Source organism: Cottoperca gobio, chromosome 20, assembly GCF_900634415.1.
Source record: "Cottoperca gobio chromosome 20, fCotGob3.1, whole genome shotgun sequence".
Lineage (NCBI taxonomy): Eukaryota > Metazoa > Chordata > Actinopteri > Perciformes > Bovichtidae > Cottoperca > Cottoperca gobio.
Window position 1 is genome coordinate 10,916,939 of NC_041374.1, and position 25,793 is coordinate 10,942,731.

Here is a 25,793-nt window from a genome sequence, read left to right on the forward strand (position 1 = left end):
TGGAAAGAAACAAAAATATTCTGTCCAGTATGTTCAGATTTTTCTTAACCAAAGGTAATAACACATCATTAATTTCAGGTACATTTTAATAATGAAATGAATAATACAGGTTCATTTGTAAGCATATGTTATTATCTTTGTGTGGGTGTCCTGAAGCAGCTCAGTTAAATTAAATCAAAATACCAGACAATCTTATTTGATTATGGAAAAATATATAGTGAAAAAGGAAACTTTTTTCTTTTCATTTGTCAATTTATTTAAAGCAATAAAGCTGCGGTGCTGCAGTCGTTCATCTTTTTCCATGAGCACGGACACTCTGCTCAACTCCCCTGGCTCACAGAGATTTTCAAGATGGCCGCGCACCTGTCATGGAGGTGGATTGTCCTGATTATGTATGGAGATCACCTCAAGGCCTCTGTAAGCTACAAAGAGCAAGCACACCTTGAGTTGCTGGTTCAACGCCGGTAAAAGCCTGTCGTTTTAAAACCTCTGACTGCCCTAGAAAGAAAGGATAAACCCTGGCAGTATCTCTCTCTCTCTCTCTCTCTCTTCTCTCTCTCTCTCTCTCTCTTCTTCTCTCTCTCTCTCTCTCTCTCTCCCTCTTCTCTCCTCTCTCTCTCTCTCTCTCCCTCTCTACTCTCTCTCTCTCTCTCTCTCTCTCTCTCTCTCTCACGCCTCTTTTCTCTTTCTCTCCATTGCCCTCTCTCTCCCTCTGTCTCTCTCTCTTTCTCCCTCTTTCTCGCCCCCTCTCTCACATCAGAAGCGCTGAAATGCACCCCAGGGCCAAATCGCACAGAACAACCCCTCTGAGCCAGAAAAAAAGCTGGAATCCGTTTGCCCTGATATTTCACCAGCACCAGCCAGGAGCGAGGGGAGAGGGAAAGACGGAGGGAGAGAGAAAGGGAGAGAGAGAGAGAGAGAGAGAGAGAGAGAGAGAGAGAGAGAGAGAGAGAGACTGGGGCAGAGAAAAAGGGATAGATGGGAAAACGGCAGACCAGGGCTGTATTTATTGGGGGTGTGAGTGCTGCGCTGTAGGCTGTGGGATGGTTGGGAGAGTGCAAGGTGTTACTGTTAGGTGTGGTTGGGTTTACAGAAAGGGAAGAGCATGCATAGATAGGATGGTGGTGGAAAAAAAAGAGGGAGAGATGGAAGGATTGGTCATGCGCAAGGTAAGAGAGAGGCTTTGTTTGATTGTATGTGGGAGGGGGGTGAGGTGGGGATGAGGGGATGAGATGGAGGGGGCTGAAGCTGTCGTCTGTGGGGTTATTATTATTGCAGGCAATCTTTGTGTGTGTGTGTGTGTGTGTGTTTGTGTGTGTGTGTGTGTGTGTGTCTAAGAGAGAGAAGGCAAGATGAGGAGATATGAGATTCAGCTGCGGGGTCATTATTTTTTTTTGACACATGTCATGAGGCTAAAGGAAGGCTGGAAGTCCTACACTTTCTGACATCCCTGATTGCGCAGGCTCATTTGCATACTTAACAGGAATGTTTGACTCAGGTACCAGCTGGAGCATCGACTCGTGTGCTTTGGCCACCAATTGATCTATTGATTTGTAGTGCGAGGACTGTACTCAGATACAGCCTGCGAACATCCGGTGCGCACGTGAACAAGTATACACATGCAAACACAAGAAGGCCTCGCTGATTAACATCACTCCCATTATCTCAAGAACAAGGGGAAGACTACCTCGAGATAAGAAGAAAGGGCAGAACATATAAAAGGATATAGGTTTTAAATGAAGGCGATATTGGAAGAGCAGAGTGGGAGAGAGGAGCATTTTTTATTTTTGCTATTTCACCCACTTTAATAGGAGGACAGTTAATGGGCCTTTTTTTTATCGGGCACAGGCATCAATCAAGAGGTGTCAGGCGGGCGCTGAATCTGGGCTGTGGTCCTCTTCACAGATGACTGATTAGCAAGCCAAAATCACCAGATCCATCTTCCGACGGTCACTTTTATTACAGTCATTTTTAAAGTGACAGCAACCTGCCTTGTCTCACAACACTGGCCACCGCATATATATTCTCATCTTCACTCCCCCTCTCTGTTTCCCTCCGTGCATCTGTCTTCCTCTCTCGTTCTGTCGCTGGGTATTTGGTCAGTCACTCTCCTGTTGTTTCTTCAAACCCCCCCCCCCCCCCCCCCTCCCCCCTTTCCTCCCTTTTTTTAAAAAACTACTTTTATGTGACTTTCTTTCTGTCTCTCTCCTATCCCCCCCCCCCCACCCCCTGTTGGTGCTACACTTACTCTCTCACTCTGCTGGGCAGGTTGAGGGGAAGCAGGGTCAGGGAGTTGTGGAGAGAGACAGGGGAGAGAAGAGAAAATAGGACCCCCTCCTCTTCCATTGTCTGAAGGGTGTGTTCTGAATCCCTATATCATTCGCTCTCCAGAGATGGCGAGAAATTCGTTTTGCACAGTTCTCCCGCTGTCTTACATTGGAGGAGGAATTCTCCATTCCCAAGGACAAGATGAATGTAAATGAAACAGTTTCGGCGTGGAGTGTGTTGGTCACAGCTGCATTTACATGGCTGCACTCTGCAGACGGCATTTTAAGAAACAGACAGGTTGACATTAAAGTTGGAGGCCAGGGAGTGTTAAAATTTGTTTTTTTTAGGGCCAGGATGTAATAATATGTTGCTGGGGAAGGAGTGTCGGGAGACTTTCTTTGTTTTGGAGCTTGTCAGTCAGATTTCTCATCCTTTGCTGCCTCAGTTTACTTACAGTCTGCATTCAAAATAAATCACTGCATCAAATAATCATCGTGCAATCATTCAAAATGGCAGCTGAGCTATGTTTACCCAACGGTTTGCTTACATGTGTGTATGTGAGCGAGTGTGCATGAGGCCAGGCTCTAAAGAGCACTCCTGTGTCTTGGCAGGAGATATGCTAATCTCAACTGACATCAATCTGAAAAACATCAGCCGAAGTAACATGTGTCTAAGATTACATTTACAACCTTCTGAGCAAAGAGGGACAGCACACACACATAAACACACAGCGAGGGAAAAGTGGGTCAGGTAAAACAAGCAAACGTATTTCAGAGACAGCCTGCCATTTGCGATGTCCTCAAAAAAAAAAAAACTGATTGAACAGCTTGTCGAAACATTAAGGCTCAAATTTGAAAGCTTTGGAGTCGTCTTAAACACAGGAAGGATTATTCTATTAAACAAATGTGTCCTTTGTTTTTCACTGGCCGCTTAAATACTGAAAGCTTTTAATATAGAGGCACAGAAAAGCTATTACTCCTTCCTTTGTTCAGACACTTAAAGTTAAGGTTATGAGTTCCTTCCTTTGTTTTTTTAGACGGGGTGGAGGGAATACGTCATCTTTTTTCAGGCTGTGATATGCATTACTAGACAACCTGGGTCACATTTTACAGTGAAGCACCTGAACATCAGAGCGACCCAGGCGGGTGTAAAATATGTGTCCTGCTAAAACCCATTTGGATTGGGCCCTTAGATGTGTGTGTGTGTGTGTGTGTGTGTGTGTGTGTGTGTGTGTGTGTGTGTGTGTGTGTGTGTATGTTGAGGGGGCAGATAGACAGAGAGAAATACACACAGGAAATCGTAGTAATGGCGCTAGCAGCTGTGGCTTGCTAAGTGAACACATACGACTGTAGATATACAGGATCTGTCTTCCCCTAAGCTTGGGATCAGATCTGTGTGTGTGTGTGAGTGTGTGTGTGTGTGTGTGCAGAAACACAGGCTTTCATCTCTCTGTATTTCTGCAGTTAAAAGTTTGAAATTGCACTTAAAACTTTTGCATAGACATTTAAACATTCATTTTTCTCAACTGAAAAGCATCAAAATGGAGGCAACAAACTTTATCTACGATTAGTCTCTTCCTCTTTCTTCTCTCTCTCTCTCTCTCTCTCTCTCTCTCTCTCTCTCTCTCTCTCTCTCTCACACACACACACACACACACACACGCACACACACACACACACACACACACACGTTCAGTCTATCTGGAGGGCAGCGGGGCACTCACGGGTCTGACAGTGAATTCGTCCCGAACATTCGCCAATAAAAGATCGCTGCAGTATTTTACGCTAGAAACGTTTGATGACAAGCAGTAACTAGCGTGAAATTCACCCTAGATTAAATGTCCTAGGAGTTGTATTCTCATCCGGCGAATACACACATCTGTGAGCATCGAAGGCTGCACACACACACACACACACACACACACACACACACACACACACACACACACATACACACACACACACACACATACCAGCTGTAAACCTCAGTCAGGGTGTACCCCTCAGCAGGGGGAAGGCACAGGATACAAATATAAAGCCTGAGATGCACACACACACACACACACACACACACACACACACACACACACACACACACACACACACACACACACACACACACACACACACATATGGACATAGAGTACACTCATACACAGACATAGTCCCGTGCACACAAGGAGATATACTGAATATATACTATATAAATACATGCACACGTCGGCATAAAGAAACACTGACTTACTCACAGGCGTTCAGACTGGAGACACACCAGGGGGCAAATCATAGCAGGAGACTTGTAGCGTGTTTGGCTGATTACCAGTCGAGTAAATAGCAGAGAGAGCATGCTCACACTGCCACCTCCATCCTCCTCCTACACACACACACACACACACACACACACACACACACACACACACACACACACACACACACACACACACACCTGTTTCTTTGTTGGTTAGTCAATGCGCTGATTATTATAATTATTAGAGGGTTTCTTCTCTTTCGTTCTTTATTTCTGTCTTGGCTGGGGAAAGAATTTGAGGCGACTTCACCAGGCACAAAAGATCAGAACAGACACGGAATGACTCAGTTAGACAGATAACACTGAAGTCAAGTGCAGAAACAATTACAGTGGTGCTCATACAAGATCATTATCGGAGTGTTTTGAAGGGAGACATTTCCTGAATTTAAATCTATATATACTAAATATTGTTGAATTTCTGAAAAAATACTATGTTTGCTACTCTGTTTGTCAGAGCTGTTGAGCTGAATGGGTGACGGATGAAGTGAAGAAGAAAGCTGTGACAGAATGAAGGATAGCATGAGGGAAAGAGAAAGTTGTTGCAGTTGACCTTTGGCAAACATATGGTCTGGTTTTCTGGGAGGTCTGTCTCTTTTTCTCTATTTATTTAGGAGAAATTATAATCCAAACAATTAAAAATGTGAAAATGTTATGAGATAAACGAACTAAAGACTTAAAGCAAGTCAAAATATATTAAACCTATTTTGAATAATCATGCAAATAGAACTTGGGGGTATTTAAGGATCCCTTCAATAAAGATGACTTTCCAGTTTCTGTATTTCAGTTCAGTTATTAGAGTTGTGTTTGCAAAGCAAATACAACTCTGTTCATAATATCAGACGATGAAGAGGGCACAGCTCAGTGCTTCTGTAATTAACAGACAACGCTCATTTTCAATAATCAAAAAAACAACTGAAATGTGTCCACTGGAACGATGTCAAGTCGACCCGCTGTGGTCTTCGAGATCATTTTGTAACAATATCTTGTATGTTCAATAGTGGTCTGCTAGCAGAAGACATGCTAGCAGATTAGCTCGCTAGCGGGAATGCTAGCTCGGCCACCGCCGGCAGTCACATGACCCTGACGGTGCAGAGTCGCAGACGTAGACTCAGGACATGTGAAACACATAAGCTATACTTACAAATAATTTAATTCTGTATCCCAAAACACACTGTAGGCTCTCTTTGTCTCTTCTCTCTTTATTCTTTCTTTATGTATTTTTATTTAAACTCTATATTTCCGCCTCACTTTGCTCCAGTATTCTATTCACTTTAGGATATTTTAATATACTTAGAACATTGACATAGACTATAAAACTGCCTCGCAACCTATCAAATTCTTTTTAAATTACATTTTGAGTGCAAAACATTTTATATTATTTTGCATTTAATGCCAACATTTAGTAAATCTTAAATGCCTGCCTTGGTTCTAACATTCTGAATGACACATCATATACAGTTAAAATAGTTTTTAAATGCCAAAGTGGAAAAGAAAATCCATTTAGCCTAAATTGGAGCACAACCATATCAAGAAACAGTATATACATCACGAGAAATGTAATAAATGTCTGTTTGAAAATGAACAACACCGGAGCCAATTTCATATATACAGTACGTAATGCCTGCAGGTTTCTTATGCAAGGCTTCCTGCTGTTCTCATGCAGGGAAAGTAGAGGCGGCGTAAGACGAGGTCAGGCAGAGGTAAGCCTAAATAAAGTCTCTAACTGGGCTGCTTTACAAGCCTTAGTTAAAGATATTGATTCAGTCATAAAAAAGCAACATTCTGCTTAGCGAAGAGAAAGTTGCAGTTTACAGCTTGTATGTTCATATCATCTCCTGGCATGTGTTTCCCTTACCGCAGTTATGTGCTATAATTACATTAGACTTACGACCTTTCAGAAGAGCGGGAAGGGGCAAAAAAAAAAAAATCCTTGAACATCTTAATTCGATCCGTTTCAAACAAGAGAGGCCGGTTTTGGGAGAAGAGGAGGAGGCTGCACACATAACATATTACAAGGAAAGCGGTGCCAGCTAAAGCGGTGCCCTGTTTTTTATTTTCACTTCATATTCTTCAATGAAAGGTTCTTTTGTTGTCTGCTGGCTGATTGACTTTAATGAGAAACATTCCATTGTACCCGACGTCGGTTTTTACAAACTTTGTATTCCTCTTACTTGTTTTCAAATTAGATTCAAAAAAAGGGGACACGGCGGCGGAGGCAGGGCCTGGCCGTTTGGGATCACAACAAACAAGACATGCACATGCACACGAGTACGCCCAAGCCATTCATACATACTCACACAAAATGCTTTAATCCCTTATCCTTTACACTCCAAACTGTGTTATCGGCTGTAAAGAGAATTCAAAGAGCATGACTATAACAGAGCAGAAGGAAAAGCCACATTTAGGGTAGGAAGGGGAAGGATGAGAGGACAGGATAAAGGATTTTGTTCTAACTATGCAACAGTATTCAACTTGACACTCTCACAGCATTAAACTTGCTTCAGTTATAAGGGGGCAAGTGTGTGTGTGCGTGGTATCGACAAACTCAGCCCTTGATCTGTGAAGAGGAGGTGATGGTGTCTTAAGAGTCGGTATTGCACAAATTGTGTAGATTTAACCACTGGAAACAATCATGTAGTGTTTGTGTGTGAGTGTGTGGATAGAGCTACTGAAAGCAATTCCTCAGAATAACCGGTGAGTTGGACTACCTGCTGGCATGAGCTAAGCTGTAGATCGATAACAAGTGTTAGTGCGTATGCGTCTGTATATGAGAAAGTGTTTGTCGTGTGTTTCTATGTGTGTGTGTGGGTGTGTGGGTGTGGGTGTGGGTGTGCATATGTGTGTGCTGAGGCATCATACAGTTACTGGAACACTTACTATATTTGGCTCCGTCAATGCAACATCAGGTTTTATGAAAGCAATCCATCTGAATCGCGGCAATAAATTTCCATCAGCCGACAATTTCTTAAGTGAAACTAACAAGTGTTTCTAAAATTCTTTATAAAATTACATCTCGGCTAGAACAGATTAGATGTTAGAAACAACATTTAGGTCAATAATACAGTTTGGAAAACACAGCAGATCAATACACACAGCCATGCGCACACACACAGATTCAGTTGCCATGGTGTCTGTATGCTCTTTGCATGTTCCTGTCACATCGGTGGCATGTGTGTCATGTGCTGAAGGGCATGGTGACCCGAGCAGCCAGCAGCATTTCCTCAGGGGTGACGCGTCCATTACGCTCTTACAACAGGGACAGCCAGCGTAAGAGGCCGGTTCAACCTAAAGCAGGCTCTGACAGCCTCTCTGGCACTCGTCTGCACGCTGCCGCTGCATCCCCAAGAATCATTTCATTTCAACATATGTTTGAGTTTCCACAAGCATAATTCCAATAGGTGTCATGGGTGCAATGTTTGTGAGAGGCGCTGGCAACCTTCAACCTATTGGCCTTTACTTTCGGCTCCTTTCTGCCAAGCTTGGCCGCAGGCAAATAAAATGCACAGTCATGTGATATTATAGAATATATTAGGGAGCCGTGGCTGCAATCACATAAGACAGCTGAGGGAACGCTGCTAGTGCGGCCGGGCTGCATGAGGGCCGGCTCGGACACATCTCTGTCGGTTGGTCTGATCGATGCGTTGGCAGTGTGGTTGCATCTGCAGCAGTGGAGCTGAACCAAGTTTATACATAAATGGCTGCCACTGCTGCTGGACTACACATATAGTTTAGTAGCTTTGCATTTCGGACATACTGAATGTAATGAATCCACATATATAAAAAAAAAAAACAGGTTAAAAACAAAAGCTGCTGCAGCACAGGCCACAGGTACAAACACAGTGCATGTCGTGGTAACACAGCTAGTAAGAGGTCAAAGGGCACAGAGAACAACAAATAACTGCTAGCTTGTACTTAGTTATGTTATTCCAGTTTGATAAGTATCCAAAAGAAGAAAACTGAGCTATGTTGTTGTCAATAAAAATGCTCCGGTTGTCTTAGAACGTGAGTACAAAGCATCTAAACTGTAGAATGTGAGAAGGTTACATGAAAAGTGCATGTTGATTACTTCTCACTACAGTCACGGCGAAGACAGAATAAAAAAAAGAAACTGATAAAAAGCGTGCAGGCACGTTCTGAAACACCGTGTTTACAGTTCCACATCCCATAAATGACACAATTACTACATATTGTAATTGTATGTTTTTAGTTATTGAAAAAACAGCCGAGATATGAATCAGATTATAATATCTTTAACTTTACTCCCCCGATAGGTTGTTAGTATGCTGGTGAGCACGTCTCTGTGCAAAACAGAAGTTGATAGTCTGGCCTGACACTAAACATAATCACTGCCTGAAAACAGGGGGAAAGAGTTTTGAAGCCTGTTTTGATGTAGGCAGCGGCTCAGAGTCAGTAATGAGGATGTTGATTTTGTTCTGATTATAGAATTGCTGGTCTGTTTGTTGATATTGCTCAGCTGTGTCCCTCCCCCCCCCCCCACCCCCCCTCCGCCCCCCCGCTGAGAAACATGGACACCAACTGCCAACATGTGAATTAAAATTACTTACCATCCAATTAGTCGCACTGCTCACACTCGGAGCAGAAAATGTTCAGCGCAACAAGAGATCATATCCAGACTTCCTAGACCTCGCCGTTGCTTGTGAGATAGATCCAAGTTGGGAGATGAAACAGCAGTAATAGGTGTTCCATCCACTGTGTGAATTATTGTCCCGAAGGAATTGTTTAGAAAACTCAGATTTGTCAGAAATCTGTATATTTATGTTTAACCTTTCATCCATGATCCACAAACATCAGGAAACCTTGCTTTGACCTATTGACAACTTTTTGAAGTTCATACACATCCACATTACTCCATTTACAATCTACACACTCAAAAGAAATACACAATCCCCAGTCTCTTGCAGACATGGTGAATTTCTGGATGCACTTAAAAAGCAGCAGAAACAACTCATACACCCTCAAACCCTCTTAGTAGAAATGCTAAAATCTGAGCACTCCCATTATACATAATTTAGGGGAATCTATATTCATAGAAGTGCGGGGCGTGTTGTGCTCAATGAGGTAAAACGCCCCTGTGTGGCTAATGGAATGGCCTGAGTTGCGTGATTGAGTGAAATGTGCTGGAAAGATTGGGAGGAATTTTAGTGCAGATAAATAAAGAGGATATTCTGCTTTTTACTGGGCGTCAGCATTAATGCAGCATCTCCCCAGGTGATCAACACATTCAAATGGAGAGATGGGAAGATGGGGAGAGAAAGTGATGGGGGGAGACAAAGAGAGGAGGAGATCGAGAGACAGATCGAGAGATATGGAGAGTAAGTGAGCGGGAGAGAGAGAGAGAGAGAGGACACTTTAAGAAATAGTCTGCTTCAATCCTACTCCACATGCACAAGGGCCATAGTGTAGCATCTCATATATCATCATAATGTTGCCATTGGAAGGTTCAAAGGAATAAAATAAAAGGGAGTGAAAAAATGGGTCTTTGCAAATTCAAAGTCAAAATAACCAAGGGACATTATGAAGCTTCTACAGTAGATGACTTGAGAAGGCCAGGGCTGTCACAAGCATTTTTTTCTCTTCTTACCTTCCATAATTTTACGTCAAATGCGAGCGGGCAGCCTTTTCTTTTCACCTCCCACTCTCCACATCCATTACCTTTTGGAGAGATGCAAAGTGAACATTTCAATTGGATTGCAATGGCCAGTTAGTGCTGCTTTGATCCCCACTCTGCTCTTTGAGGGCTCCATTGTTCCTGATTTGCTGGCTTGATTTGCCTGCCTGTGGATAATGGCCAAGGAGCCACAGTCTGGCCTTCTCCCATCAACCCATTTCTCCTTATCATAGACCTGAAGCTTGAAACATATATGAATTACTGTGATATACCCTTATGGTATGGAGTCCCTCATCCTCCAGCCATATACAATGTGGACTGTAAAGTGGATGTGGATACACTGTATGTATACTATCATGCAAACTAGCCTACAGTACAGCACTGACTCAGGATTTCAATCCCAGTTTTGAAGCTCCACCAACCACAAGGCTGTAAATTCCCCCGACACCCTGCACTGGTGCTCGAATGGAGGCCGGTATTACTAAGATTTGGCAGTTACAATTTTGTTGGGCCACGTGGTCCTTCATCTCATCAATCAAACACTGACACCATACATTGGTACAGAGGTGACTTTAAGTGTGCAGCGGTCTCTTCTTCATCTTTTAGATTGTGTGAATTTGGGGTTCCAGCATCACCTTTGAGAGTAAAGCAGAGTGAGCTGCACATTATCTGAATGCTTCTCCTTCTTACAAGGTTTCTGTTTAACTCCATCTGGTCTATTTTAGTTAAGTCCAGCATTCCCTTTGACATGACTCTGTTTTGTCAATGAAAGAGCATAATTGTATTCATGTTTAAAATTACGTGTTCTTTTTCTATAATATATATATATATATATATAATATATTAATTTGAGATTGCACACTTTGTTGTTTCATGCAATTACAGGTCATCCTAATAAATTATGGCTTCAGCCTGAAACGTTGTCGACCATTGCTGTAATCTCTTCTGGTTAAATTTCAGATTTTAGTTTATTATAATTTTTATTGTATTAAAATACATTTAAAAATGTATTAAAATAAAATACTCACACAAAGAAATCAATTACCATAACTTGATTCTGCTAATAAAATTACTATATATATATATATATATATATATATATATATATATATGTATATAGTATATAGTATATATATATAGTATATATATATATATATATATATATATATATATATATATATATATATATATATATATATATATATATATATATTAAAAAAAAGCAAATATTGCAGTAATTCTTGTTATATTAAAGTTCTGACCTACTGCAGTGCTTAACACATCAATTTAGCATATCTTCCACAGAAAAGTTGTTTGCATTTGGTTTCTCTGTAGATTTGCCCTGCAGGTGATCATTGACCAGCTTCACTCACATTTACACATTTGATTGTCTGTCTGAGACTTTAAAACATCGATTGCTCCGGCTTCGCCTCCTCCTGGCTCTCCCGCACCCCACCTTAAGATAACTTTACTGTGGCGCGTGTAAAGAGAGAATGCAGAGAGAATTTGCTCAAGTGTCTGGTCTCCTCCCAGATACAAATGAACAATTTGTTTTCCATTTCTTTCCAAACCTTCATCTAAGCCCTTCTGCTTTGAAGTAGGGAGTGGAAAGGGAGGAGAAGAGCAGGAGAGGGGGGCTACAGATTGTACGATACTGTGTTTGTCTTCAAAGAGTTCCGACTTGCTTACAAATGCACTGGCGAGTACAACACCTTCAAGGTGAAATTGATAAATCTCGTGGTAAGCTCTTTCATGGCAATAATAAGATGAATTTGTAGAAAGGGTGCATGGATTTTTTAGATGCAAATGTTGTCAAACACCACCAGGCGAAAACTAAATTGAACTATGCCAAGAAGATAAGAATATTTTTGAAAAAGCACACAGGTACATAATTACATTCACGAAGAATATCAAATGGGCCTGGCACATGTTAATCAGGGCAGATACAGTGTTTTATACTTTTTGTCCTCAGAACATCCAGTGTTTGCCCTTTGATCACTACCAAAGTTGGCCATCTTCAATGAATTTCCCATTTCTGAAATATCAACGCTTCTCCCTTTACATATCAAACACATGATCTTATTGTAGTCATTCAGACAGAAAGTTTCCAGAGGCTCAGACTGAGCACAAACAAACAAGCCATGAGGAAGGGAAGAAAACCCACAGAAAGACAAAGAGAAAAGGCAGAAAACTCATCAGTTGTCCATCTGGCGGATGACATCCTTTGTACCCTCTCTGTCATTTCTTTCTCATCTGCTAGGATGGACAGAATCTCCCCTCTCTCCCTCTCTGGGATGACTGCTTCACTGAAGTCCCTGGAGACACCTTTTTCCTCTGTCTCTCTCGCCTCTCCTCTCTCTCTTCCTCTCAGTGGCTGCTATTTTCCTCAAACTTTATGAATTAGTTACAACCCTTTTTTCCTTCCTCACCTCCTCTCTTACTTTATCATCTCAGCCTGGACGCGAATTCAACACCTGCCTCTAGACAAACTGTCTGTCTCTCTGTCCATCTGTCTGTCTACCTCACCCCTCCCTGCCTTTTTTACCCCCCCTTTTTTCCCCCAATGCCTGTCTGGCCCAAAAGCTCCCTGGGAAAAATACAAGATGAAATTGAAAAAAGAAAAATTATATAGATATATTTTTCAAGAAAAAAGTTAGAGCTCTCGCATTCGTAAATGAAATGCAGCTGTGGATCGAATGGCCTCACAACTCCCCGTCGTCCGCACCCCCTTTCCTCCTACTCCCTCTAAGATTGGGCAGACACAGGGGGTGGTGTGTACGAGTGTGTGTGTGTATTTGTGTGTCCAACTCCTTTGTGACCGCTTTCCTGAACCCGAACCCTCCCTGCACAGAGGGAAATGGCGGACTGTGGCAACGACAGGGCAGTTTTACAGTGCACCGGGCTGAATGTTAAACTTATATTTAATGTATGACATTTCACACAAATCATCCGGCCACAGACATGACCCTGGGGTATTCCGCAGATTGCTTTTTCAGTGCCTCAGCAACTGTGGAATTATTCGTCCCAGAGAGAGAGAGAGAGAGAGAGAGAGAGAGAGAGGGGGGAAAAAAAGCCTTTGAGTTTGGCAAAATGATCGCCCTCTCACTGCTCTGGCCATCCCAGACTGGAAGCTCTCTCTCTCTCTTTTCTCTGTGATATCATGATCGCAGGACTGTGCCAAATTGAAAACATCTTGGCAGTCTGGGGGCTGTATGAAATAACCATATATTATGTGTAGTATAACACCCGACTGGATAGCAAAACAATTATGCTGTTTTGCAGACTCAAAAAGATTCCTTTTGCCCCCCTCAACGCTCCACTCCCTTCATTTCCATGTAAAAACCTTCAGAGAGCAGTGTGAAAATTATCTCAGATTTGTAAATTGGAGTTGGATTTTAGCCCCGTACCCCCTCCCAAAATCACGTCTGATATGAATAAGTCTACAACAGTTTACAGCGATATGTATATACCCCAGCACGTCCATCTGTACGGATTAAGAAAAGCGCTGTAAATATCTCATATTCAATTCCCCTCTGTGAGGCATTTTTGCACCGACACGATATGGAAATAGTGGCAACCACAATAAGAGTTCATGGATACACAGTCAGGAGGGCCCGAGCATCCCCAAAACACTGCCGTGCTGAAAATAAACACAGGGCTGCTTTTTTTTGCCGCGATGGCAAGCTTTTCAAATAGCAGAAAAACCATACAGAGAACATTCAACATTTTCTTGGCTTTCTTGTCAGCTCAGCCTTGCAAAACAATGTATTTATACCAACGGGCCCCACAGTTGGGTCATCCATTTTATCTGAGGGGACATTTTTCAACATTTAGGTTTAGATGTGAGAGGTGTGCTGTCCACTACATCAGCGTCACTCTCTTCTCAAGGTTAGACGGCAGGCGGGGAGTTTAAGAGCATTAGGGCACGACTACCAGTCACACTCAAAATACTACGCACACACACACACACACACACACACACACACACACACACACACACACACACACACACACACACACAAACACACACACACACACACACACACACACACACACACACACACACACACAGACACACACACACACACACACACACACACACACACACACACACACACACACACACACACAACCCTGACCCTAAGCACTCAAACGTATGCTTAACAGAGAATAACTACACTCAACTATATTTGCCCATTGTGCCTTCAAGCTTAGATTCAGTGCACACAATGATATACATGTGTGTGTGTGTGTGTGTGTGTGTGTGTGTGTGTGTGTGTGTGTGTGTGTGTGTGTTAGGCTCATGACTCATGATAAACAACTGAGATAAGAGGATTTGAATCTGCGTATTGCGACTAATTATGAAGAATCATTTGATACAACTAACAACAACTGCATTGTAAACATTACAGAAAAGATAAAAAACAATACATTGCATTGTGTTAAGTCCCCTGAAAGCACACACACACACACACACACACACACACACACACACACACACACACACACACACACACACACACACACACACACACACACACACAAACAGTCTAAGTCACAACAGCATAATTATCAGTTTCCCCTCAGGGCGTTAGGAAACCTGTTCCTAATTGGAACCCAGTTGGGACTTTACATGGATTAAAATACATGAGGCTTCTGCAATAGGGAAACACACATATACACACACACAAATATAAAAACACACCAGCCCGATGAGTTGACAACGTTTCCCGCAAATTTTTATTTACGCTAAATCTGGCATGATCCCCGTTGTCTCGCTACACACGGGTCAAGCACAACAACACAAGTCTCCAAAGCACAATTACGCCACTATTTTCACCCTGTTTTGTATTCTGTTTTGCTTTATTTTTGTTCCATTTCTCTGACTTAAGCTGTTGTCTAATGGACAGCATCGTGACAGAAAGGAGTTTGGTATCAGATTGAAGCCGGTTGCCCTTTTTGCCAATTTGCGAGCAGCCTCCTCTGTACTTGTAAGATGGCCAATTAGCTGACCGTCTGACAGAGGCTCTCTGACTGTGGCTATTAAAACACACACTCGTAGGCGCGCGCACGCACACACACAAGTACGCAGACACACGTGCATACACACACACACACACACACATACAGACACTCTGTCCGTCTCTATCTGCTGTTTTTGCAAGAAGCGTGCCTAGAACTCACCCCTCACCTTCTCCTCACAATTAGGGAGACACACACACACACAAACACACACACACACACACACACACACACACACACACACACACACACACACACACACACACACACACGCACATTAATTTTCCTCAGCAAAAGGTGCTATGCTCCCTGACCTCTTTCAACCCCCTCCCACCCCCACCTGTTCTCCATCCTCCTGCCTCTCTTCTTGCTCTCCATGTTAACCCTCCTCCTCTCTAACTTTCTCCTCTCAATCTCTCTCCGTCTGACTCCTTTCATCTTCTGCAGCTTTTTATTTAAACTCATCTGTACCACATATATTTGGAATATAGGTCTCACCCACACACATGTTCACAGTGTGATCACACATGTGCTAGCTGTTAAGTTTAGTGGTTTATAAAACCAGAAGTCATCCATATTCAAACAATCCAACACAATCTATGGCTCACTATCTAAATGATCCAAACACTACCTTCCACATACATACAGGATCATGCAGGATCATGCAGGATCATGGAGGGGCACACACAAACATGATATAAATATGAGCATCAATGCACACACACATTTAAACACATTATATATGCATGGACACACAGTATGCATTAGTGCACACATGTTGCTGATGTGAACTAGCTGTATAACCATTTATAGCATATATGTAGCATTTGACCCATCATAAAAAACCCTTTTAAAAAGAGGCAATAATTGCAAGAAATGATTAATGTTGAACACATGTCTAATGAAGGTGGATATTTGATATTTAAAAAGTAAATAAATAAATGAAAGAGTGAATGAAAGGACGCCTGAACAGATTTCTAAGACCTGATAAACTACAGATGGACGCACCAACACAAACACACATGCACCCTGGGGACCTACCCCCTTGAATCTCAACCTTTTTGCTCCCCCCCAACCCAAGCCAACACCACCCTCCCTTCCTTGTCTTTGTTGTCCATCAGAGTGGTTTGTTTTAAGCCTCAGCTCCAGTCCCGTCACCCCTCTCGCTGCACGGTCAAGTTCAAGGGTCCTCTAGAAACGCACAGTGTGGTTGTGCGGGGGGCGGTGGGTGAGGTCAACAGTTCCCTGGGACTATAAAAGCACAAGGCACAGACACCTGCAGGCGTACATGCTTGTGCACCAGCCGCACACATGGACACACTCACACGATAATACATGGATGTAATATATGAGCGTAACTCAAACATACACGCGCAAATATTCAACAATTGCATTGACAGAAGCATGCGTTTTGACCTGCAAATATAAAATATGAAAAAAAATGGAATAAATACAATGTACTGACACCTACACACTCATCCCGGTGCACCTGCTTCCTCAAGGTCTGTCGGCTGCAGTCAAAATGGTGGACACAATAACACCGGGCTTAGCTTTGATTCCTAATATGGAGGAAACAATTCTATTTTTCCGTGAGGCCACTGATACTTGGAGATAGAATTCAACCTCCCTCCCTCCCTCTCTCTCTCTCTCTCTCTCTCTCTCTCTCTCTCTCTCTCTCTCTCTCTCTCTCTCTCTCTCTCTTTCTCTCTCTCTCTCTCATACACACACACACCACACCCTATCTCACTCCGTCTTTCTATTTCTCTTTCTTGATATACGTATCTGGACATTACTGTGTGTGTCAGCTTCAGCAGAAACATGGGGGGGGGGGGGGGGGGGGGGAGAGTGGTTGTGACACACACACACATCCAAAAACATGAATCCTTTTCCGGAAATAAGAAATGGAAAAATTGTCCTGTTGTGCGATTAAGGAGAAAGAATATTGTTTAATTTAAACAGACCCTCAGTATACATGCCTGTCCAGTTAGAATCCATGTTTAAATTCTATGTCAAGTAAAGTTAATGTATTTAAATAAAAATAGCCCTGGTATATTTTTACTGTTGTTACAGAAAAACACTGGCAAAAAAAGAAACTTTAGTTCTGCTCTGCTAAGATTTATTTGCATTGTAAATGCAATCTGCAATTATTTCTAATTAATTTTCATCTAATTCTTAGGAGACTATTTCAGTCCCAGAATTAACACAAAAGAACTTCCTGCCTCAGTTCTCACACCAAAGATAATTATAAAGTTAAGAGGGTTTGCTAATTTAAAAATGCTATCTGCATGACATCAAATATACATCTTTGATCTCACTCTGTCCCTGATGGTTAAATGCCTTTAATTATATTCAGAAAAATTAACTTTCTCTGAATAATTAACAGTGACTTTTCTTTTTGTTTGTATGTAGTGTGTTGCATACTTTTTGCTTAATTAATTTCAGCGACAAACAAACTCTCAGTATACACATACTATTATACCATAGTGCAGAAAAATCCATCAATTGCATATAAAAACATTGCACTCAATTGTGCATTCCCAATGCGATTTATGCAATACGTGCAAATAGTGCCACAGCTTTGCCATTGCGCATACATATGACTTGCACTTGAAGCAATTTCCTTAAATCTCTGCATACCGTGAAGCATAATCCTTATACATTGTGAAAATTGCACAAAGCACACATATGACCCACATGTGTTCTTGACGATCAGGGGGGACCTTCTCCATATCTCATTATATTCCCCTATAGCATATCAGCATCTCCCTAGGTGAATGTGTATACATACACAGAGAAAGAGAAAGAGTCCGATGATTCATATTATCTTTATCACCCAGCTACAGGAGCCTCCCCTCTTTCCTCCTCCCCATTATGTAAAACTATGGATTACGTTTGGTATGCGCATGAATCCTGCATTCAGAGGTGTGTATGCATGTCTGTGTGTGTGTGTGTGTGTGTGTGTGTGTGTGTGTGTGTGTGTGTGTGTGTGTGTTAGTGACTTTATAGCATGTGTTTGTTGGGAAAGGGTGGGGTGTATATACATCCATGCATGCATGTATGCATCCATGCAGAGACCCCCCTTCATCTCTCTCCCTCTCCCTCTCCCTCTCCCTCCATCTATCATGCATCCATAGGTCTATCAGCTTCGGGAATGAGGTGTGGAGAGAGGGGAAGGGGCGACGGGTACATGTGGGGAAGAGAAATAAATTTAGCCCCCCTACTTTAAAAATGCACATACATTTCCATACATTGAAAAAGCAGTGAGGTGCACACCCTTGCTGCTGTATCCCCAATATGCGTCCCCTCCTCTCTCGTCACAGACACACACACACACACACACACACACACACACACACACACACACACACACACACACACACACACACACACACCAAAACACCAAATACAGCAAAGACGAATGTGTGTGTCCCGTTCAGGGGGTGTGGGTGAAAATCTACCCCTTGCCATATTTATCTTCATAAGAGCAGAAGGTACATGTGTGTTTGTCTGTATACATACTGGTTGTGTGCCTGGAGTCTGCTTGTGTTTGTTTTTTTGTGAGTCTGTGTGTACATAAGTTCATTTACCTCAACTGAAGAAAAAAGACCCTAGCTCCTCCCGGGCAGTATATATATATATATATATATATATATATATATATATATATAAACGCTCAACAACATAGATTTTCTTGATTCATAAATGTAATTCACATCAAAAATGTGCAGCATGTACTACAGCTCCAAAATAAGCATTTCAATGAATTGAACGTCTCAGGAGTTTGCAAGTTGCAGTACTTTCGCGCTAAATCCACAATCCCCAAAAGCCTTCCTTTTTTTCATTTCCATACCACAATGTATTTGTTGATGCATAGATTCCAAATAGTTTATAGTCTATTTGCCATGTCATGTAGCAAAGCTTTCAGACACCAAAACAACAACCACAACCTTTCCCTAAAAAGCAGCCGAAACACCCACCCCTTGTAGATAATGACGGCCTGTCGTGAGAGAGGAGAGAGAAACACGGTTGTGGTATTATTAAGAGACTAGTTTGTTCGGGAGAAGTGTTTTTGGCTTTTAAAAAGTTCCATTTTGCACTCCCCAGGCGCCGCATATGGGGTACCCCAGGGAAGCATATGTGTGTGTGCGTGTGTGCGTGCGTGTGTGTGTGTGTGTGTGTGTGTGTGTGTGTGTGTGTGTGTGTGTGTGTGTGTACTCTAAAATATTCTGACTGAGCTGTCTAGCGGCTCACAGAGCAGGGAGATGTGTCCTGTCTCCTGCATTCAAATGTGAGTGGGTTTTGGAGAGCAAAAGTAAACAGATATGCTTGCTTGAACACACACATGAGAACGCGTGTATGCCCCCACCTGCTGTCTTGACATGTATGCATGCATGTACGCACAACCACACACAAATACTGTATGAATATAAGCATGCACATGTGAACACAAGACACGTGTGTAAGTGTGTCTCTCCATCTGTTGTCCATCCGTATTTCCACCTATCTGCCCATCAAGCTCATCACTAGGACGTCTGCTCAGCCGCGCCGACAAACGCGCCGGCGTCAAGTCCACCGGCATTATATTATAAATAAATTATAAATATATTTAAAAGAATGTTTCATACGGGACCAGCGTCGAGACGCCGCTCGTCATGGTCTTGCCCTTTCGTAGCCTGCGAAGCCGCAGCTTTATAAGGCAACGTAAACCTCTGCAGGTCTACATTCTCAATTCACTCCTTAAGCTCTTTAATGCTTTTCCATATCACACCTGCAGTATATGGGCTGTAATATAAGATAGCCCAAGACAATGAGCTGTCCAGTTGCCGAGGGGGGTTAGCTGACAGCGTGTTATGAGGGAGGAGGCAGGAGGGATAGGTCGAGCAAAGGCTAGGATGGGGCCCTTCAAACAAAATATGACCCCTAAAAAGCCTTGCTGATTGTGCGATCTGGATCCTCCTTGCTACCATATTTCCTCCTACTCTTCCCTCTGTCTGCCCCCCCTCGCTCTCACTGCTGTCCCTCCTTCACTTCCCTCTGCCCTCACTCAATCCTTTCACACACAGATGTGTTGTCTGTCACGACCATGATGATAAATTAGCGCGGGTGCTGCTGGTGAAATAGGAGCTGGTGTCTGAGTGCAGAGGGTGATCCGGTGGACAATGCCAGGGATGAACCGCTGATAGTTCAGCTGTGGCTCGATCTGGAGGAACGCTTTGGATGGGACCGTGTCGGAGTCATATTTGCTTCCAGTACAGTTATAGTGTCACTGGATGATACTTTATGTGCAGGGTTGAAAGGCCAAAACAGATTTTTTTTTTATGCTTTTCAGTCACAGGGTTTCTTCTTTTTTTCTTTTTGTATTTGGTTTCCCCCGAAAAATAGCCTGAATTTAAAATAGGAAATAGAAGGTAAACAGACAGACAGAAACAGCATTAGTGTAGCTAAAGTGAATATCACGCATAAGCTACAAATAAACAATTGTTCCTGCGGGAAAAAAAGGTTTCTAATAAACTTTCTAGGTTTCTTTTGTCCGACAGCGGGAGAATGTTTCAGTATGTGTTCAAGCCCAGCCAGTAAGTACGATCACAATCTTTGGTTACAACAGAATGGCCTTGTCTTGTCACCTGGAGCACTGCAAAAATTGGTCTCATGATTGTGTGTTTGGGAGGGGGGGCGGTGGGGGCTGCATGCATGTGTAGTCGCTTTTTTTTTTTTTTTTGCATGTGATTTTTTTACCTGCAGGCTTTGGTTTTTGTGTGCCTGTTTGTGTCTCTGCCTGCGTTTCTGTGTGTGTGCACCGACATGTGTTTCTCATGAAGGCCCATGCCGGGCAAATTAATTCTCAGAAGTTGCGTGGCGGGGGCTCTCCTTGCCTTTGAAATGGGGCATACTGCTCCCTGTAATCAATAAGTCAAGCCATCTTGGCCGCATGTTGCAACCCCCCCGGCACACAGATGAAGAAGCCCAATTTACTCATCATAAATTCTGATTCCCACAATAAATATGAGAGGAGGTCCCTCGGTATTAGAATATCTGGAATCTCAGGGGCGTTTGAAATGCCGACTGGCCCTCGCCTCGGCCCGGAGTTGCTTTGTTGGTTAGAATATGTGTTTTGTGTTGAATAATAATGATGCGGGGTAAGAAATATTTATTTCTGATGTGAGAAAAAATTCAAAAGGCATTCTTATTAAAAAACAACAAAATAAAACATAACCTATTTCCATACCAGCATTTACACAACATAACATCAAATCCAATGTATTTTCCCATATTCAGGAAAAAAAACACATTACATGCATGCCAGAGATTTTTGTCTACCTTTTGACAAAAATTTCTTTGTTCCTTAAAATTTGGCATTTTCTAATGAACCTCGACAGGCACCTCAAGACAAGTGGTGACGTGTTCAGGCGAAGGCCTGTGACGTCGGGGACACGCTAATCTAACGGACAAGTGCTGTCTCTCCTGTTTAAAGCCTCTGTGCTCAGTAGGTCCAGGCACATGACAGTGACCTGGGGAGGGGAAAGTGTGGCACAAATGTGACACACCTACAGAGGGCGGGGTGGAGGCTGCTGAATCCACTCCTTGAGCAGGAGTTTCTTGAAAAAAGGGGGAGGGCGAGAATAAAGGGTCGAGGAGGAAGATTCTGTACTATCTGTGTGTGTATTGTTGGTGATCACTGCATGCACACCTGCTTGGTTACAAGCACACATGTTGGCAGTGTCAGTATATTCTTGGTTTCATGCACAAGTGCGCACGTGTACATCTGCATTAACATGTGCACACATGATTTTATGCAACAAGGCATCCCCAACACCAGTGGCGCTCTATCTATCTTCTTTTTGGCAAGAACTTCCTGCTCTTCCGAGCGCTCCCGTCGATACATGACATTTACGAGGCTCCCATGAGCCCCGGCGCATGTTGCCCATACAACTGAGACAGTGTCAGCGCCATGACAACAAAACGCCAAACACTGTCACGGCCAAATGTGAGTGGCCCGCTGCCAACATGGCGGTGGAAATCGTCCAGCAGGGAGCAAAATTTAAACAAAAGCTCGCTTCAGTCGATAAGACGTGAAAACACATGTGACGTGAGATGATAAGAAGAGAGGACAGGAGTAAGACTGAATGTAGCAAAAGCAAACCAAGATAAAGTAGTTTTCCGTGCTAGTCAATACGGCTGTCTTCATTTGTAAGGCGGCGTTAAGAGCACTAATTCCTGACCTGTTAGTTACATCTGAGAAGAAAAAGCTGTGCCGGTTGCTAATCCATAAGTCTGCTGTTAAGTGGTTCATCAGCGAGTGCTTGAAATCGAATGTCACCAATTAAGATGCCTAAATGCCTGGCTAATTGTGCTTAAAGTGTAGTGCTCTGTCTCTCACATGATCACACACAATTAGAGACAGCACACACACACTCACACACACAGCTAATTGTGGGCAGTTGGACTGAGGCTTGACAACATGAAAGCAGCTGTGAGTGTAGCAGAGAACACATTGTTTGATTGGCGAAACAATTTACCCAGATAGCAGTTAAGATCAAACACATCTCAGCTTTATTAGCCAATAACACTGTTGGAAGTATTTAATGGTTTAGTGTCTAAAGATAACAGAACACTATCTGAAGTTAGCCAATACAATTAAAACTACATGCAATTTAATTAAACGTCAATCTCCCCGATTAGATTATTAATGGAACTACATTTCCCAGCACTATTTCTAATACAAATATTTGACATGTAATCTCATTGTATTGATTTATTATTAATAAGAATATAAATACATCCCGTCACTAGTGTATCGTTTCCTCCTGCACCAAATATAACACTCAGAAGTGTGTGTTCTGAGGAGCAGAGAGCTGGTGAAGAATGAGAACAGATAGCATCTGCTCCGGGCCTCTCCCTGCCCCGGCCCACAGGTCTGAAGAGCAGAGCGAATTGTGTCTGAAAGGGGATGATACCCATCGGAATGTTAATGGTGCCGAATATTTCAGAGGTGGGATCATCACATGGCAGAAGGAGGACGGGCGGTTTTCCCGAAAGCATTTAGTGGTCGAAGTTCCTCTCTGTTATTGTAAACCCCGAGTCAAAGATGATTTCAATGCACAGCTAACAAGGCCCAGTCGTTGTCGGGAGGTTTGAGACGGTTGTCTCTCTCACACACACACACACACACACACACACACACACACACACACACACACACACACACACACACACACACACACACACTGAAAAGTTCAAGCGTGTTGGAATTTCAAATGGCTTTGAATAACAATGCATTTCATTGTCTTTTTTGTTTCTTTATATTTATATTGACTTTGAGTAAATGGATCAACCAAACGAAACAAACTTTTTTTTGTCCTCCCCTCAGTTTGAACTGGATGTGCGGCTTTCTGTAGAAGACGCTGCCTTCAGACTGAAATCCATTCAAAAGCAATTTACACAGGTAACTCATATTCCTTGTGGCTCTTTTACAGTATTTGTCATGATGAAATATCAACTAGCATTACACATATGTTAAATCCAGTTACCATAGCTATATGACATAAGTGGTTCTTAAGGCTTTTTTAAGCAAGAAAGAAAAATCATGGGAGCCATAAAAAACAAGGGGATTGCCCCAACAGTTCTTATAAACATCTGGCAACCACTACAGTACCTTTATTTCAGCCAAAATGACTGGTTGTGTTAGCCTTGAGAGCGAAAGAGGAGGGGCAGGCTGAGTCGAGGCTTTCTTTCTTTTTTTGCTAAAGTGAAATTGAAGTTCTTTGTAAAATGATAGAAAAAGAAAGAGCAGAAGGCAGAGACGGGCTCTAAAATTAAGAGAATTATTGCATGCTCCCAGATGTGTGCAAGGAGGATGACCTGAGAAAGTCAAAGTTGTCCCCCATCAATCATTGCCATATGCTTCTAGAGAAATGGATCCTGCAGGACACTTCATATTCCTCTTTCTGATTAGTTCATTTGAGAGATGAAGACGGGGGGGAGAAATGGACGGTGGAGCGCTCTGAAAATGGACGGCCCCGATGTAACCCAAGAACAGAGAGGGTTCAATGTCAAAATTAAGGCCTGCTATTTAAGACTTCAGGGATCATTTTTTTGTGTCTTTCTCTTCCTCACTCACCTTCTTTTCCCCCATCCTGTGCTCCATCTTCTCTGTTCAGAGGTTCGGTGTCAGGGAGCGATAGAGCGAAGGCAATGTGTTCTTAACTCTGATCAAAGGAGGGAGAGAGGAAAGCTTTTCTAATGACTGGCATTCACTCTCCTTTCTTAATCCATCTCTCCTCTTTCCCTCTCCTGTCTCCCATCGCTCCTCTCTCTTTTTCACTCGCCTTTCTCTCTCAGGGCATTGGTAATTATCGGTGAGGTCTTAGTGACTGCAAATGAAATTACCATTTAAGAGAGAGGGAGAAAGAGACATCCCCTTTGCCATAGGAGAGGGCTTAAGTGAAGCGGCTAGGGTTTCAGCTATTGATTTTTAAACTGCTACATCAGAGAGTGTAATGCTTTCATAATTTCAAATAAACTGTCTGGTTACGAAGTACTAATGAGAGAAAGAGTGAGAGCAGAGCAAACGAAGTAAGAGAACGATGGGGGTTGAATTTTAAGTGTTGACGTGCGTACGGGGAAATTAAGCTAATGCACTGGTCAGACAAAATGATCAATGTGTCAATAATCCTGCAGCAACTGGTAGTTTTTAAGAAATGCAAGATGGCTACTCAATCATTTTTGTGCGATAATTAAAGATGAATGAGTAAATGTCTTCGCTGCACCGGTACATTAAATACGATGTGATTTTACATCCAATACTCCTGAAATCCCCAACAGGTAATAAATAGAAATGGAAAATGTAGAATTTCATTTCACACAAACACCGTCGTTCAGCTGGAAAAATATATTCCTCCGAAAAATATCCAATTTCCAGCCCACTTTAAAAAAAATGGGAGCGTGAGAGGTTCTTGCAGACGTAAGTCACATATTCCTGAGAAATTTCAAACGTGTGATGAGTAAAATAATATTTTTGTCCAAAGGTAATTGAAAGTAATGACGGTTTTTGTAGCGATAGAATTCAGAAAGATAATAAAGATGAGGGATAGAGACAGGAAGATGGGTTTTTGGATGACACTGCATAAACCCAAATCTCTTTCTCTCTTTTTTCTGTTTTCCCTTCTCTCTATCTCTCTCACCACAGACCGCAGGCCGTTGGAGGCAGCTTAGAAATCTCTTACATCTGGAAGAGCCATAATTCATGGGATTTGGCCTAACAGCCATGACAGGCATTGGGGCGGCCAGCAACAACTGTCTCCTGTGTTAGCAGTGTGTGTGTGTGTGTGAACTCCGTGTGTGAGAGGGAGACGCAGAGTGAGAGACAAAGAGTGACAATATACAGTGTGTGTGTTTGCAACTTTATATTTATGCAGGGTAGATTAGACTCACCTGAACAAGGTTGTCTAAACATTGTATTTGTGGAGTTTAGATGCTCATTAGAGCTTCCACATATGTTTATGTTGTACATTCATACACGCCATTTTATGCTACTCCTTACTTTACCTCTCCCACATTTTAAAGGTAA

At 42.5% G+C, this 25,793-nt stretch overlaps 1 protein-coding gene and 1 long non-coding RNA gene across 2 annotated transcripts in view; one reads left to right on the top strand and one right to left on the bottom strand.

The window, feature by feature from the left end:
• Positions 1-16,760, bottom strand: part of zfhx4 (zinc finger homeobox 4) — a 106,088-nt gene extending 89,328 nt beyond the window's left edge. Inside the window, exon 1 of the mRNA XM_029457239.1 lies at positions 16,698-16,760. The gene's annotated coding sequence lies outside the window, so the exon portion shown is untranslated. The remainder of the gene's footprint in view (positions 1-16,697) is intronic.
• On the top strand, positions 978-25,793 carry LOC115025219 (uncharacterized). Its single transcript, XR_003834187.1, has 3 exons — positions 978-1,169; positions 23,595-23,669; positions 25,413-25,793. It is a non-coding gene; the product is annotated as an uncharacterized LOC115025219 (long non-coding RNA).